Here is a 14,838-nt window from a genome sequence, read left to right as displayed (position 1 = left end):
ACAGCTGAGTATTTTAGTCAGAGATTTCCTCTGTAGGGTCCCAAAATCCCCGATCATGGCAGTGCCTGGCACCCAACCAAAAAGGGGGCCTTGTCTGCGTTCCCTGTAAGCCTGGGGCTTGTGCGGCCGCTCAGGAGAAATTCATATGCTGTCTGGCTGATTAGAAGAGTGCCCATAACTAGGTTTTGTATTTCTATTGGTGGTGCACATAAAAAAAATTATTCACCCACGGGTGGAAAAACTGACGCATGGATGGAAAAGATTAGAGTGAACATTGCCTGTTGTCCTAGGACTGGATAAGCACAGAATTTTAACAGACTCTGCCCCATAGCGCTTACCATCTAACGCCTGTACAGAGAAGAGTCAGGCTGTAGGAAAGGAATGTAATACAAGCAAAAAGGACTGAGTGAGGGTCTGCAAACTTCATTGTTAGGTGCCTGATTCTGAGGGCTGCACATTGTTTTCCTGTGAAGGGCAGCCAGTGTTTTTCTAACTTTTTAGTGTTTTGTTATTTAAATCCTGTGGATGGCAGGGGGTGAAGAAGAGAAGCAGAGGGGAAGTGGAATGTGGCTGAAGTGAAGAGACAGAGAGGAAGGAGATTGGAGCAAACAGCCAATCAGCACAGGAGGAAGACAGTTCAGAGAAAAAAATGGAGAAAGATGAGGAAGACTGATAAAACCGTCAGTGCCTGCAGCCCGTTTAAAATGCTCCTGAAGATTTCTCTCTTTGGCTGGCTCCTCCCTGAAGCTTTTCCCCATCTTTCCATATGAGGAGATACACAGTAAAAACCTGTCACAGAACTGCTTGTTTCTCACATAGTAATAACATTAAAGCAAATACTTCCAAGTCATTCTATAGGTTAGTACCAGGGTCATCAATAGAGATAGCTCCTGACCCAAATCCAGACCCCCAGAAGCTTTTAACAGACCCTGAAATCTTTGTATTTACTTTTTATTTTGTTGTTAGTTTCTCAGGAGTCAGGACCTTACCTATGCCTTAACCAAGAAATTTGGATCTTAACAGAAAAAGTAAGTGGCCACCTGTGGGTTTTATCCAAAACATACTGGGTTTTCAGCCTTAGTGCACCCTTTTATATTTCTCTGGTAGCAATAGCACAGAAGGCTGTGGAGGCAGTGCACAATGGGACATATTTTACTCTTTCAGTGAACAGTGGATGTGGAAATCATTACCAATATGCAGAATATCTGGGTAATTAAATTATCACAGTCAGGCGACGCTCTCACAACCCCTGCCCAAGAAACTCTCTGCTAGTCCTGGTCTTGTTCTCCCCTCAGCTGGGACCATGAAAGTTATCCCTGAACAGATATAGGAAAGGGAAGAAATTGATGGGGACCCCATTGTTGGGCTGCAATGGTCTCCTGGGAACCCAACACTTTTCTCCTCAGTGTTATAGCAAAGTCCCAGCACACCACTCAGGGGAATGCTGCTGCTGGAGGTGTCATCTTTCAATTACAGCTGGGAGGTACCTTCTCTTACAGTAAACTCTTGTTTAACCAGTATTTGAGTAATCAGCACTCTCAAATAACCGACATAACTCCTGCGCTCTCCCCATCCTGGTCCTCTGGCAGCGGCTACAGGATACATTGTAATAAGCTGGAAGCAATAAAATCTCATTGGTTTAGTTGGAAGCGGCTCTTCTAGAGGGACATGTAGGTGGTAACTGACAAACCTCACGTGTCTTAGCATCCTGTTCCCTAAAGAAACTAAAAAGACATGCTTAATCTAGCCCCATTAATCATGTAGTCAGCTAACAATTTAAACAAGTAACAGGCCCTACGTCTCTCCTCTGAACCGAGCCTGCCTGCTCTTAAAGCGGAAAGCTGGAGGCTAGCGGGGCCCCACACTGGAGTTGGCTGCAGCTCCCCCCACCGTGCCACCCTCTTTCCCCCTGCTGTGGGGCTCCACCTTAGAGGGCTTTTCAGAGCCCTGGGTTGGGAGATGACAGCTACAAACCTGCCTCCTCCTGCTCAGGCCCATGGCCATCATACAAGGGAGCACAGAGCCAGGAAGAAAGGTAAGAGCTGGGGTTTGTATACAGCCCCGTCCCTCAGCCAGGGGGGGGTGGGGGTGGCACCTCCCACTCGGCACTGCCCAGTGTCCCTCCATGCTGCATGTGAGTGCAGATGGCAGGCTCCTCTGCACTCCTTTCCATGCGAATACTGAACTCTCTCTTATCCAGAATATTTGATTATCCGGCAACCTCCCAGTCTCTTGGATATCAAAGAGTTTACTGTACCTCATACATCAAACTGAGGTAATTATAGTTACACCCTGATGTCCTAGCCAAATTCCAGCTTTGGCACTTCTTCCTACCTCTGACATTTCAACTAGATACTATAATAACTGTACTGATTTCCTCTGCTGCTAAACAGTGTTTGTGTGTCTTGTCAGAGGTGGCTGCGTTTTAGTAATGAATAAGTAACCCAAAGATAATCAATCAGTTACTCTGCTCAGAGCATGTGCACACCTCAGAAATCCACTTCACTATTTATTGCAGGCAGAGCTGATTAACTACACATAATTTAGTAACAGAGAGATAGCCAGTTAGGTTAACCAATACTTCTCACTATAACACCTAATTATCCATTACTGATAATTTTTCCCAAAAATACACAATTGAAGCTGAAATTTTCCATGCTGGGCATCTGTTCATAGGGAATCTTTCTGCAAAATTTTAGTCAAAACAGTTTGGCTGTTTCTGAGAATGAGGTTAGAGAAAATACATACATTGTTTTCCCCCTGTAAATTTTAACCCTTCTATTTCGTGGATGGGCTTTAGTGATTCAGAGGAAAGACATGAAATCTGGCAGGAGGCCTGCCTTGTGTTAAGGATGCACCTCCTGCCAGTGGTGCTGGCTTCTTCTGGACATCAGTTCCTCAACGTCCCCCTCAGCTCAGGCCCCACCACCACCTCTCATGCCTCCACGTCATCCGGACTCTTCCTCTCACTGCCCCAGGTTTTGCCCCTCCCCCAGTCCACACCCCCATCCCACCTCTTCCTGTTCCCTCTGCTGAGCACGTCCCCCACTTCCACTCTTCCCTCCCTGAGCATCTTGCCTTCCCCAAAACAGCTGACAGCAGCAGGTGCTGAGTTGGAGGGGGAGGAGTTAATGGGCAGGGTTGCTGGTGGGCAAGAGGCACGGCAGAGAAGAGAGGGAGTTGGCTGCCAGTAGATGCTAAGCATCCGTTGATTTCCTCCCCCCGACATAGGTGTTCCAGACCCAGAACACTCGTGCACTCAGCACCCAGGCCTCCCGCCATCACTCTAAAAATATACCCAAATTTGGCCAATGTTATACGCCTCTGAAAAATCTCAGTTCACACACGCTCAGTAAAACATATCAGTTTTGCAGCTAATTTTTCTGAAAATCTCTCTGCACCATTCTGGGTAGGTGAGCAAGACTTTCCCTGCATTTGCTCCTCCCAGCTCCCACACCAGAAATGAGACAGGGAGACTCCCTCTCCTCGGTGCTCAACGCTCCCTGGCAGAAGACTCTGTTAAGAGCATGTTGGGTGGCTCCAGGAACCAAAAGAATTAGTAGTTATTTTTCCACTAGTAATACTGTTGCCTCAGCACCAACACGAGTATTTTAGAAATGTTGTAGAAACAACAGGCTACAGACCCTCTATAACAATAGTTCAAATCCAGCCTGTCAGAGAATTGGCATCTGATATGTTCCATGGTCAGGAACTGGTGGCCTCACTTCCTTCTCAGCAGACAGGTATCCACAGTACAACCTCCCCCAGCCCCACAAACCTTTAGCTAAGGGCCAAATTTTCAACAGATCTCCTCTACAGTTGTAAAATTTGCACACCTTAAGTATTTATATGACCCGTATTAATGTAGTACCTGAGTGCTTCAAAATCACCCATGCACTTATTCTTATACTACCCCTATTAGGGAAGGGCATATTATCACCATTTGACAGACTGAGAACTGAGGCACTCTCTCTCAGTTAGTAGCCCAAGATATCTGTAGAAGAGTAGGAATTAACACCAGGTCTCAGATGGCTCAAGCTAATACTCTAAGATGACCAAAATTCCTCCCCTAGGGAATTTGTTTGTCTGCATATAAGCTGCTCTCTGCCCACACAATTGTGAAAGCAGATGTAGCAGGTTACACATGCCAGTCAGTATTATGCATAAAGATGCAGGCATATGTGGTCACAGCTTTTCCTGTGAGGCTATCTGAAATCTGGCCCTCATAGACATCTTCAGTAGAGAAGTCAAGTTTGAAATGAGTTGAAAAGTGAATTGCCCAGACATACCTACACTTGAGGTCTCTGAAGAACTGAGCTGAGGCATATCTGTAGCCAATGGCTTAAGCCTGAACTGGAACTTTATAGAGTCTGTGAATTCAACCTTAGACTTTGAAAAACAAATAAACAAACAAAAACTTAAGAGGGAAAAAAAGATTTTACTTTTTGTTTAATTCTGTATGCTTTTTAAATTAGATAAATGGGTTGTTTTGCCATTCCATATGAGGCCTATCTAGTCTTTGCTGTCCTATTTTTACTGGAGGACCAGGATGGATATGATGGATCTTTAACAAGGACATTTTTCCTCCCAGACTGACTAAAATTCAGTTCCCAGTCCGCTGCTTTGATACTTATGATATCATGGTCTAGCCATGAAGTAAGTCATTGAGGACAAACAGGAGCAGAATTAATTTTCTAATGTAATACAAAGCAGAAATTTAACAGTTTTTTGCTTCTTTATGATTAATAAAGGCTTTAAAATACATCTCCCAAATGTCCTTTTCTCCCAAAGTCATATACAGGTCTGACAGAAGCCTGCTGTGTATTTTAAGAGACTGCTCTGATAACTCTGAACTGCATAAGTAGAACTGTGTATGTGCAAGAAATGGCAGAGTAATCATATTTGTGAGAACAGGAGAAGATAATGTGCTAAAAAGCTAAATAAGACTAGTTTCAACTAACACTGAACCTATGATGATGGGGGAGGAGAGAAAACATGGAAATGAAAGACCAAGACAAGTGTATAAGCAAAGATTACAAGAAGCTATAAATAAGTGTGTGTGTCAGAGGGAGGTCAAAGCTGTATTGTTCAATGCTGGAGGCAAATATGATGACATTGTTCTGATAAGCTCCCACTTATGAGAAACTGACCACTATTCTGAGCATTTAGCAGCCCCCTCTGCTGAGAGAGTGCACCTCAGTTCACCACCACCCTGTGGCGAGTCTTACTTATTTGCTGCTACAGTTCCATGCTCTCCTAAAGCACAATTAAAAATGCTGCCAGTCCAGCACTTGTCACAAACACTAAATTCCCTAGTTACAGACATATTGAAAAATAAGAATCATGTGAGAAACTCTGTATCTGGCATTGAGGCCGCTTAAGAGAATACAACTTAACCCAAGCCAAAAACACTGTAGATTTTGAAGCCCCATTCCACCAACAATAGACTGCAATGTGAGCATGATGTTAACTCCTATGCTCCTCTCCATGTAATGAAGGGACATAAGCTGCTTTCTGCTGCCTGAGAATACAGTAGTCTTAACAACTTGAGATAGCTGTAGTCAAATGATTTAATGTACCTCTGGGCATATAGTAGGTTCTCTCTTTGCCTTCTGAATTGAAAACCTCCTACCATTTTCAAACACATCAACAGTGCTCAACACACTTCAATGAGACTTAACGACTCTGGTTTGCATGCCAAAGGAGTTTGGGCTAGTGAAGGAACCGTGTGGAAGATTTCTCACTGATTTTAGGACCTTACAATTGCAAGGGCTAATTAAACGGCATTGTAGGCAGCCCTCTGGCTGCTTGAACTGCTCCTGTCAAACACTTCTTGGTTCTAGGAATTATTCTCTTTTTTCCTAAAGTGATGGGTCTTAGGTGACATCACACTTCTGCCCAACAATCAAAGTCCAAGTAAGTGAAAGAGAAGTTTGGCTGAAAAAAGAATCTGACTTCTTTAAAATGAATATAGATTGGGGGGAAGCTAACTTAAGAAATACTTAAATTAGTTTATCATTTCAATTTACAGGTTTCAAAAGACTTTATATATTTTCTAAGTGTTTGTGCGCATAGAACTACAGTTCTGATTGACTTTGTACATGCATATGTGATCTCACTATAGCCTGAAAATGTAATATAATCCCGTAATGCTCTTCTTGGACTGCTTTTACCATATACAACAATGAACAGAGTTCAGAGGATGACAGGAATTGGAGTCTAAGATTTTCAGTAGTCACTAGTGAGGCTGCAAACCTAAAGATAGATCTACTCTGCCATTAAACATTTGCAGCTGGCCTGTGCCAGCAGACCCGCTGTTGTGAGGTTTGAACTAACTAATGAGCTGTTTAACCGCAATACAGAAATCTAGGCTCAGGTTGGAGCCTGGGCTCTGGGACCTTACAAAGTTGGAGGTTTCCAGAGCTTTGGCTGTGGTCCAAGCCCAAATGTCTATACCACAATTTAATGTATAGTCCAAGCTCACTAGTGTGGGCCATCTGATAATTCTTATTTAGAATGTAGGCATATATTTAGTTTTTCCTGTCTCACACCTTAAAATGGTCTTTGTCTTAGAAGGGTGAGTGCTCAGCACTTCTGAGAAAAAAGGGCCCCTTTAATTGGTACCCAAAACCCAACGCAACCAACATCACTAATGACTTTTCAAAATCTTGGCTTGAGTATATAATTTAAAAAAAAAAAACTGAGGGCAAAGGACAGCCAAGAGACCTGTGGACATACGGCCGACAGATGTCTGAAAGGGAAGTAGGAAAGGTAACACAGTACGTTGTCTAAATGACTACCATCACTTTAAATTTTCAATATTTTATTATCCATATTTCATGATAAAAATCTCACAGGTTGTATTTTTTAAAAAAAACAGAACATCAGAGATTGAAGACTACATACAAAAAGCAGAGAATTACAAATGCTTAGAATTTGAAAACTCTGTTGAAACACTCAGGAAATTTTACAATTTTAAATATCAGAATAGAGCTGAGGTTATATAGACAAAAATACGTGGCATTTAAATGATTTATCTTCTCCTGCATTCAAAAAAGCATTGGTCTACAAAATGCATTGAGACATGGTGCTTCAGTTCTCCACGAGCAATATATCAAGAAGTTTCTGGCATCCTACTGTAGCTAATCTTTTGGAGACATAGTCACATACATTAAAGGATGTTCTCATGTATTATTCCACAAGCTTAAAATGCAGAATCCATTTCTTCGTTATGTAATTTTTTGACAAAACTCTGATTTCATCTGAGACTTCTGCTTAAGGACCACTAGTATATTGTGGCTCCTTGTATGCTTGTTTTTTGCATGACCGCAACCTTTATTATTGCTTTGTTGACATTAAAATTAGTAACAACTATCTATTTCATACTTGGAGTGTGCTCTTTCCTCTATTCCGAAGTGATGGTCAGTTCATACGGTGCTCAGAAACAGATTTCTTTTACCAATACAGACACGGGTTCTAAACTGTCAATAAACAAAAGGGCTGTACAGACATCTCAACCCAAGCAGGGTAATAAGCCCCTTTTAAAATGTTAACATAGCTAGTTTCGTATAGCCTTTCAAGGTTAGAAAACACAAATGATGTGGTGACAGGAAAAAGTGAAGAAACTTCCCTTTGGGGAGAATGGCGGCTGTTGATGGGAACACAAAGTTTTTAATCCATGGACGTGATTCACGGCAGCATTACTCCAGCTTTGCACCAGGGAAATCAATGAAGTTTCACTGGTATAAAACTAGAAGTAACTGCAATTAATCTGAACAGTCCCAATACATGTATACATGGCTCAGTTTCAGGAGAGTAGAGAGACCTGGGTGAAGTAATACCTTTTATTAGATCAACCGCTGGGGATGAAAGATGAGATTTTGAGCCATACTGATCTCTGAATACCGTTCCCACACCTGAAGAGTTCTATGTGACTCAAAAGCTCATCTCACCAACAGAAATTCATTCAAGAAATTGGTCCAAAAAAAAAAAAAAAAAAACACTTCACATGCTTTTTCTGACTAATCCTACTAAAATCAATTAAGTGCTTGCAGGATCAGGACCTTAGAGGACAAAATGAAGCAGGATAACTTTATTATGGCAGTTGCCTTTACAATATGAAACAAGAAAAAACACAGAAACATCTATTTATGGATTTTTTAAAATGGTAATTATCAGGGACATACATTCAACGCATAATCACTTTATTCTGGCAATAATATCTCACAACAGGAAAAAAGATTAAATATTAAAGCTCCAGGCACTAAAAGAAACAAAAGCAAAACAATGTAAAGCTAGGAATAAAGTTAACCATTTATAGGAAAAGTTTCTTACATACTAAAAAAAAGGCCCATCTTTTAGAAAAGCGTATGAAAAAGATCACAACACGTTAGCATTAAAAACAGAAGATGGTGCATTCTAAAAAAGCAATCAAACACATTCATAACTTACCCTCCGCCCACTATTATTATAGCAGAACAAATTCATGCTCTGCAAACATTAAGGATGAAACACAAATCCTTTTGCCCTGCATGAGAAGCTGACCAAGAAGACAAGACGGGTTAGGGGGAGGCAGGAAGAGAAAATCCTCATGTAAAGACAGCAGAGCTTCTCCATGACCCTTGTCAATGAGAGCCCAGCCCCTTTCACTGCCTCTTCTAAGCTACGTCTACATGAGTATGCTACATCGAAATAAGCTATTTCGATGAATAACGTCTACACGTCCTCCAAGGCCGGTGCCGTTGACGTTCAATGTCGACGTTGGACAGCACCACATCAATGTAGGCGCTGCAGGGGAGCGTCTACACGCCAAAGCGGCACACATCGAAATAAGGGTGCCAGGAACAGCTGCAGACAGGGTCACAGGGCGGACTAGCACTTCCGGGGCAACAGCTAGCCGCTCCCTTAAAGGGCCCCTCTCAGACACACTCAGCCTGCACAGCACGCAGTTTGCAGAGCCATAGGCACGCACACCTCGGCGAAGCAGTTATGGACCCCCAGCAGCAGCAGCAGCAGCAGCCGCCGCCGCCAGAGGTCCACCCAGCCGCCCCTGCAGGAGCAGTGCTCGCCCTGCTCAATGCCATGCAGGAGGCAGCTGATCACCTCTTAGTCACAGAAGAGGAGCTGCCCCCAGGGAAGGAGGAAGCAACCCCAGACCCTGCTGTCCTCCGCCCCCCCCACCACCCGCCGCCGGCTGTGGAGCTACCCCACGAGCACCGACTGGTGGGAGCGGCTGGTGCTCGGCGAGTGGGACGATGACCGCTGGCTCCAGAACTTTCGTATGAGCCGGCAGACATTTCTGGAGCTCTGCTAGTGGCTCACCCCCCACACTGAGGCACCAGGACACCACCACGTGGCGTGCCTTCAGCGTGGAGAAACGGGTCGGCATCGCTGTCTGGAAGCTGGCCACTCCAGACAGCTACCGATCCGTGGGGCAGCACTTTGGTGTCGGCAAGGCCACCGTTGGGGCTGTCCTCATGGAGGTAAGAGGACCCATGGGGGCAGGGGAGGGAGCCCTGGGGGGGGAGGGCCAGACACACCCTGCACACCCCTCATTGGTGCTCTCCCATGTCCTTCCCCTGCAGGTCGTCTGTGCCATCAACGCCATGCTCCTCCACAGGCTCGTGCGGCTTGGGGACCTGGATGTCGCCATCGCGGGGTTTGCCACTCTGGGCTTCCCAAATTGCTTCGGGGCTCTGGATGGGACCCATATCCCCATCCATGCCCCGGAGCACAGCGGAGGAATGGAAGGGCTACCATTCGGTGGTCCTCCAGGCCTTGGTGGACAGCCGGGGCCGCTTCCTGGACATTTATGATGCCCGGGTATTCAGGAATTCGGGCCTGTGCCGCTGGCTGGAGGTGGGGACCTACATCCCCCAGCGGGAGATCCCAGTGGGGGACACCACCATGCCCCTCTGCATCGTTGCAGATGCGGCATACCCCCTCCGGCCCTGGCTCATGCACCCTTACACGGGCCATCTCACAGCCATCCAGGAGTGCTTCAACATGTGCCTGAACCACGGGCGCCAGGTGGTTGAGCACACATTTGGCCACCTCAAAGGGCGCTGGAGGTGTCTCCTCACCCGCCTTGATGAGGGCCCCACCAACATCCCCCAGATTGTGGGCGCGTGCAGCGCCTTCCACAACCTGGTCGAGAGCAAGGGGGAGGCCTTCTTTCAGGGCTGGGCTGTGGAGGCTGGCAGGGCTGACGTGCAGCCACCCGCTGCCCCCAGTTGCCAGGTGGACCCCGAGGGGATCCGGGTCCGGGAGGCCCTGTGGGCCCATTTCGACCAGGCCGCAGGGTGAATGCTGACAGGCCCCCCACTGCACCCCTCCCATCCTCCACAACACTCCCTGCCCCTACGCCCACACCACAGAGCACCCAAGAGCACACACACACCCACTTTTCTTGCAAATAAAAATAGACCTGTTGTTCGTGAAACCACAAAACAGTGAATTCTCTTATTATATTATTACTACAAATATATTAGATATTATTATTATTATATGATAAACAAACAGTGGAACACAAGGAAGGGGAGAACTATTTACATGGGGGTGCAGGTATCATAAAACAACAGGGGTCTAATACAAACTATATACAACATAAAGGGGATATGTAGAAGGGGGGGGGCACGTCCTGGGCCCCGCACCGCCTAATGTCCAGCGCTGGAGGTTGGTGGGCGTGACCTTCGCCTTGGCCTCAGCCCTGGCCAAGGTTGGCTGGGGGCCGGGCGAACCGGCAGATACAGGCGGCCGGTGTCAGCAGGCCCCAGGTCCCCCTCGGCGGAAGGCCCCGTGGTGGTGGACGGCGGGTGGAGCAGGCAGGGCGGGCAGAGCGGCGGCCGGCGCGGCATGGGGAGCCAGGTAGTCCACGATGCGCTCAAACGTGCGCGTAAAGGCCCCCCATGCCTCCTGGTGCCAGGCCTGCGCCCGCTCCTGTAGTTGGAGGTGCCGCTCGTCCACCCGCAGGTGCTGCTCCGAGACCTCCAGCTGCCGCCGGAGGATCGCCAGCAGCTGGGGGTCCGTTGCCGTCCGGTGGTGGTGCTGGCTCCACCGTCAGCCCCGCCCTGGGGCTTGTCAGTGCTCTGCCGAGGGGCTGGCCTGCAGTGATGGCCCCAGTGGGCTCTCCGGAACCACTGACACCTCGCCGGCGCTCTCCAGTCCTTCCGATGGTGCAGCTGCGGAACACAGGGGGGAAGAAGAGTGGAGACAGCCGTTAGTGTGGCCCCCGAGCCGTGGCCCTTGTCCCCCCACCCCTGTGCTGCTGGTTCCCCATCCCCGTCCCCAGGAGATGCTGATGATGATGATGGGTGTCCCACCCCCTCCCCCTGGGGGACCCTAGGTTCCGCTCCCCCCATCCCCAGGGATGGGGCATGGCACTGTCGTGCTGGGGGGGCAGGGGCTGATGCACTCTTCTGAGGGACATGCCACTGCTGTCCTTGGGGCCATGGTCATCTGGGCATGTGGAGGGCCCTGGTCATGTCTGTTGTCCCCGCCCCTCAACCCCGGGGCTCTGCACCGGGGGGGGTACATACCTGACAGTCCACTCCCACGGTCGGGGGACACACTGTGGGCGGATGCCCTGCTGGAGCTCCAGGAAGGCAGCGCGATGTGGAGCCCCCCCATCGCTGGAGGAGGATTCCCCCTCCTCCTCCTCCTCCTCCTCCTCCAGCATCCCAGGGGTGGGCTCCTGGGGGGGGCCCCTGGGGTGTGGGGCTTGCCTCTGGGGCGGACTCCGCCTCTGGGGCCTGCTGGGGCTCGTCGGCTGAGGTGTCAAGAGTGGCTGGCGGGGAGGAAGTGTGTCGGGGACCCAGGATTTCCCTGAGCTCCCTGTAAAAAGGGGCAGGTGGTGGGGGTGGCCCCGGATCGGCTGGCCGCATCCCAGGCCCGGGCGTAACCCTGCCGCAGCTCCTTGACCTTACTCCTGACGTGGTCAGGAGTGCGGGCAGGGTGACCCCAGGCGGCCAGGCCTTCGGCCAGCCGAGCGAATGCATTCGCGTTCCGCCTCTCGCTCCCCATTACCTGGAGCACCTCCTCCTCGCTCCAGAGCCCCAGCAGGTCCCGGATCTCGGCCTCCGTCCAGGAGGGGCCCCGCTGCCTCTTCCCCAGCTGGCTGCCAGCCTGGGAGCCCTGGCTCCCCTTGGGGGGGGTGCCCTGGGGGCGCTTGCGGGGCTGGCAGGCAGCCATCGCAGCAGGGAGGGTGTCTCTGGGCTGCAGGGAGGCGTGCAGGCTGGCCGCGTGGCTGTGCTGCCGCCTGCACACTCTCTCAGCTTCCTGCACAGGAAGGCAGGAGGCGGGGAGCTTTAAGGGGCTGGAGAGAGCGTCTCTCAACCCCTCAGCTGATGGCCACCATGGCGGACCCCGCTATTTCGATGTTGCGGGACGCGGATTGGCTACACGTGCCCTACTTTGACGTTCAACGTCGAAGTAGGGCGCTATTCCCAATCTCCTCATGAGGATAGCGACTTCGACGTCTCACCGCCTTACGTCGATGTCAACTTCAAAATAGCACTCGCCACGTGTAGCCGTGGCGGGCACTATTTCGAAGTTGGCGCGGCTACTTCGAAGTAGCCGGCACGTGTAGACGCGGCTCTAGTGTGCACCAGCTGTGCTACCTCCTGCTTTTCCATTTTCCACAGAAGAAAGCATCAGTTTTACTGCTTTGGAGACTTCTGTGGCTACAGATCAGAGAGCTGGGTTTGCTCCTATAAGCACAATGTTAGGGAAGTGGCAGTAGATTTCTTCCTTGTGCTGAATATTGGAGAGTTTAGGGAATTGAAGTCCAGAAGCAGGCACATGAGGTTGTCAGGAATTTGTATATTTTCACAAATGGGCTTACAGAACTGAATCTGGTTCACAAGCATGATACATTCTACTAACTCAAAATTCAGGAAGTCTGTTTTTTAATAAAGCAGGGACAAGAGCTACATATGCTGAAATGCAAAATGAAGGCCCTAATCCCGCAACACTTAGCTTTGCTCACATAAACACTGAACGGTGAAATCCCTGCCCTATGGAACCCACAGGAGTTTTGCCAGTGATGTCAATGAGGCCAAGATTTCATCGTAGGTGGCAGGTCTACATTGGAGCTCAAGGTGTAATGTCCAGTTCATAAAGACACACTCACACCAGGACTGATTCAGCAAGCATGCAGTACAGGAAAGTGTAACCATTGCAACATGAGTGGCAGAGAAGGCTAGCTACCAGATTATGTACTTAGGTTCTGAAGGCATCAGAGGGCTAGCCCATCCAACCTCTCACAACTATTTTATTTTTCGTGTACTATCTGGATCAGAGCTAGTTAGTGCAAGTATGTCTATTCAGGCTGAAAATTCCACTTTTCAGCTCCTGTGCAGACATACCTGTAGTGTTTGCAACATCAGGGCCTTACAATTTGGAGCCCAAACCTGCATTCTGTACACAAGTAATGAAGGATCAGACCTACTTTTGCTTTCCTAAGAAACTCAGAAGGCTAATACTGCTTAATATTTAAATACAATAATCTGCCTTTTCTAATTTATGCAATGCCCAGCGATTCAAACACTTTTTCTCCTGAGCAGAAGAAGCTGGATTTATTTCAGTAAGGGTTCTATTAAGCTCAATGACATTGCTTACATGCAGAAGAAGCTATATTTATTTCATTAAGGGTTTATATGATTGCACCATATACATCACAAAATTGCCCAGTCAGGGTCAAAGACAAGGAATCCAACCTAATACTTCACTGTGGACGTGAAAATGTAAATTAGTTTCAGCATTACCATTTTCTCAAAACCTGTTTAAACAAAAGGATTTCTTTTAAAGTCTTATATCAGGATGAGGACCCTGTTGTGTTACATGCTTTACAAATTTAGCAGTGGATGTGGTGTGTGCTTAAAAGAATTTACAGTCTAATCTACAGTTCATCACTTCACATTACAGTACTGTCAGAATACACCTTTGGATTTCACATCAGTATATGAGTAGTAAACCAAATATCATATTGCTATTGGTTACTAATTAAGGAGTGATACTTTCATTCAAAAATCTAAATAAACAGATGTAATTTAGCAAATAACCTCTCTGCGTGTTTCTATTATTTACTTTGTAATCAACATCTTTGGCCTCCTTTTGTATAAAAAAGCAAATATAAAATGTTTCCCCTCTCCCATCCCCAATCTATAATCCTCCACATAGCTGAATTTGTACCTTTTGAAAAAAAGCACAAAAGACAGAATGATTGATTTGAGGACAGTCCAGCTGAAAAACATTAACCTTGCAGATGAAGGACAAACAACATATTAAATCAGCAATATGCAGACCATTTTATTTCCATGTCAAGTAAAAGGAAATGACTTTCAATTTTGTGAAAATAAGTTTTCTTTCACGAGCCCACAAGTGAAAAAGTTGGTTTAAAAAATCTAAAACATCAAACCAAAAAACATCATGAGTCACACAACAGAGAGAGAATGTCTGTTTCTCCTAAACATGTCCCTGAACTTCATATTTTCACCTTACAGAGATACAAAATGCCACCACATCTCTGCTTTCTCCCTTAGCCCTTCCTGTTTGTAAACAGTTAGGAATAGCTCTCATGTAGTCTTTCCTCAGGCAACATTTACAGTGCAATCAATGAATAGGAGTTTTGCTTGAATCATAACTGCACTATTGGTGACCCTGCTTACATCTAATGCTATGTTAAGGAAGCTTGAATCAATTTGGAAATAAATAACAGTAAGAAACTTGCACTGTTATTAAGTACTATTAGTAACTGTAGATCCAGTGGATAACAAGACAATGGGTCAAATTTAAACGACTACAACTAAGCTAAATTTCAAGTTTCTTTGATTTTTTTAA

At 47.1% G+C, this 14,838-nt stretch overlaps 1 protein-coding gene across 1 annotated transcript in view; it reads right to left on the bottom strand.

Annotated features, from left to right (window-relative positions):
• LCP1 (lymphocyte cytosolic protein 1) overlaps nucleotides 1–14,838 on the bottom strand; it is a 74,184-nt gene that overhangs the window by 58,487 nt on the left and 859 nt on the right. The window lies entirely within an intron of this gene.

This window comes from Carettochelys insculpta, chromosome 1, assembly GCF_033958435.1.
Source record: "Carettochelys insculpta isolate YL-2023 chromosome 1, ASM3395843v1, whole genome shotgun sequence".
NCBI lineage: Eukaryota > Metazoa > Chordata > Testudines > Carettochelyidae > Carettochelys > Carettochelys insculpta.
This window is presented reverse-complemented; position numbering and strand designations above follow the sequence as displayed.